The sequence below is a fragment of the Uranotaenia lowii genome, chromosome 2 (genome assembly GCF_029784155.1).
Source record: "Uranotaenia lowii strain MFRU-FL chromosome 2, ASM2978415v1, whole genome shotgun sequence".
Lineage (NCBI taxonomy): Eukaryota > Metazoa > Arthropoda > Insecta > Diptera > Culicidae > Uranotaenia > Uranotaenia lowii.
In genome coordinates this window covers 329,421,512-329,424,704 of record NC_073692.1, presented here as the reverse complement: position 1 = coordinate 329,424,704, position 3,193 = coordinate 329,421,512, and the positions used below count along the sequence as shown (strand labels likewise).

At 37.6% G+C, this 3,193-nt stretch overlaps 1 long non-coding RNA gene across 1 annotated transcript; it reads right to left on the bottom strand.

The window, feature by feature from the left end:
- Positions 1-1,532: 1,532 nt before the first annotated feature.
- LOC129747946 (uncharacterized) lies at positions 1,533-2,540 on the bottom strand. Its single transcript, XR_008737611.1, has 3 exons — positions 2,472-2,540; positions 2,348-2,412; positions 1,533-2,279 (listed from the first exon to the last, which is right to left on the bottom strand). It is a non-coding gene; the product is annotated as an uncharacterized LOC129747946 (long non-coding RNA).
- Between the last annotated feature and the right edge of the window lie 653 nt (positions 2,541-3,193).

The following is a 3,193-nucleotide window of genomic DNA, read 5'->3' as shown; positions in this document are numbered from 1 at the left end:
GAAGAAACTTTCCTGACAACTTTGAGAGTTTTCCTAGAAGCAATAATTTTTGCCCTAACTGGACAATTTATGGAGTTCGAGGAATGATTACCTGCGTAATTCGAACACTTGAAAAATTCTGTTTGTGGTTTATCACCACCAAAAAGGCATTTAGATAAAACATGATTGAATGAGCCGCAAAGCATGCATCTGGCATTCTCTCTACAATTTTTAGTGCCGTGACAAAAAGCTTGACAACGACGACATTGCGTAATATTTTGAAGGAAATTGGTTGAAGATTTTCGAAAAGGTTCGAATTGGACTCGACAATGAAACATAAGACGAGCCTTTTCAAGAATTTGCAAATTATTAACTTGATTCTTTTTTAAATGGATCAAATAAAGCTCAGGAGCAAAACCAACACTACTGATATTATTCGTGTTGGTTCTTTTCCTCATTTGAATTACTTGAATCGGAGAAAAACCTAACAGTTGTGATCTCATCCGGTGTCTGATCGCCGGTGAGACCACGAAGTACAACTTTAAATGGACGATCACTTCAAGTGTCGTAAGTAAAAAATTGATGTTTTCTATAATTCAAATAATTTAAAAAAATTTTTAAAATCGTTGAAAGATTCCGCCAATATATGAGCAGATCCTCTTCGACCGATCTGAAAAGAAATCTTCACATCCTCGAAGGAAGTGACGATTTCTTTCCGAAAGGCATTGAAGTCCGGAATCGTGACTGTAATTGGTGGAACCTTTTCGGTTTTAAGAGTATAAGAAGAAGAAGGTTCATTAGTATTCTTATCAGAATTTAATTTGAATATTTCCTCATCACCGATGTTATGAAGGACATCGAATGAATTGAAAATTTCAACTGTTTTGGGCGATGGACCTGAATTAGGCTCGGCAATCCGTTTTCTTCCGGCTCTTAAACCGGCCGATGACTTCCCCATGCTGGAAAGAAAAGAAAAAAAATATGAATAAAAGAAAATGAAAATAATTTTAGCACTGAAAAGTGCTTAATGAAATACAGGTAATGAAAAAATAAATAATGTAAAATGTTCCTGCAGGTACACAGCAACGATATGATGCTCCGGCGTACGTGTTGACGGCTCAACGGTACAGATGGAAGTGGATTTTTTCGCAGAACTTAATTACTTGAAATGTTGGGGAAAGTTGACAATTGATTTAAAAGCTTTATTTTAAAATTTTATGTTTATGTTTGAAAGATTTGCCAAAAAATGCAGAGTTTTGTTAAAAAGATTTAAAATATTCTCAAAAGTAATTTAAAAAGCATAAGGTGATAGAAAAGTTGCATATTTACATAGATCCAGGGCAAAATTATTCAAAATTAGCTTTTCAATTTTTGCACCTGGAAAAGATGTAATATTTGTGGCCTTGGAAAATATATCAAAACGTTTTTGAATGTGAAGCTGAGCATTTAGAAGAACAAGAGACACAAAAAAAAATTAAGACAGAAATTGGTATCTTTAAAAATATTTCATATCTTGTAACGGGGGGGAAGGTAGTAGGAGGCAATTCCTTAACGATCCTCCACTTCATGCGCCAGGTACCCGAGAGTACCGTGGAGTAGCAATTTGTCCCTATAGAAATACCCGTACCCAGCCAGAGACCTCAGGGCAGGCCTTGATCGCAAGAACACGTTCTAAACGAAAGAGAAGACAAACCCAAACCTAACGAATGATCCTACAACAAACAGCAACATCCAACAGGGTAGCGAGGTGTCCTTTGTAGGTTTTCCTCGCTAGAGCCTATACTACACGGATCCCGAAATACGCGGAACAAGGAAATCTCGAGTTTAAAATTGACCACTAGAGCGAAATCCTTTTAACTTTTTAATTGAGTGATGGTGGGGGAGGTTAGTAATTACAAATTTCATTGGTGTCTTATGTCTACCTAACCTTATTCTTGAGCAAGCGCTTGCGGTGGTGCTGTCGTTATCGGAAGTTGTTTTTTTCTTTACCCGGCTCGTACCGGGTTAATTCGATGATGTTGCCAGGGACCGTCAGAGGGCGGTCCAATCGCAAACGGTTTCATGCGACGTTTACGATGGTTCTTGTACCGGCTTCGAACGATTGCCGATTGAGTGGGTGAAAGGGGAAATTATGTTGTTCACCTCATTCGATGACCACGATGTTTAGTCGCGACCACAACCCAACTTTTCGACTTCGGTCGGGGTTGCACGGCCAGATTTCGACTACGGTGCCTTCCAACGAGGGATGCTCACTTAGCTGTTGATGACCCGGGTTGGGTACTCCCTTCTCGAAGGGAAACCTTCGAGAGCACGGAAAAAAACAACTTGTAAAACATGTGCGACCATAGGTCCAGTCACAAATAGTTACCTTGATATTTCTTTTATGCACTATTAAAAACTTTTTATAATCGCGTTTCTAAATAGTGAATGAGCCTAAATAAAATATATACAATATTTAATACTAACTCACTTTAAACTGCTCTGTAACTTACAAGTGGGCTCTACACGACTTAAGCACGTTTTTTTATAACTTTCTGTTTTCGCACCGTGATAACTCTCGTATGGTCAGATTCTAAATGAACGAGGCCTACTTGCAATGGGACTCTTAACCCCAAGAATACGATCACGACCCGAGGACTATCGGTAGGTCCGTTTTGCTTCCTCTTTCTTTAAGTCCGTCATTTATTGACGGCCCCAAACTTGATCGCATTCTCGCTACCAAGTTACTCTGCGTCTCTAGCTGAGTCAGTTTCAGAGACCAGGAACGATAGGGAGTTGCCTTAAGGTAGTGTTTATGCACGGAGAAAACATGTTACATCGTTACACTTCCTCCCACCAACGGTAAAAAAATAAATGAAGTATCTGAATTTATTTTTTTTTTTATCAAAAACAAAGCAGCTTATCATTTTTTTTTATGATTCTTTTTTTATGTAATTTTCGAAACAATTTAAAATCATACCAAAATAAGATTGTGGATTTTCTAAAGACCATCACCATTTATGCCATATCAATATACTGTAAACTAATAAGCTAAATAAGCTAACCCAAAAACATCCATTTCGGAACCTCCAATCTTTTGGAGCAGATTACTGCGATAACTTCGCCAAAGACTTTCTTTGAAGTCTGTCCTGAGAAAACTTTCTCACATATTCCAACAAAAAAAACTATTGATTCAAAAAAAACTAATTTCAGTGTGCAACATTTATTTAAATTA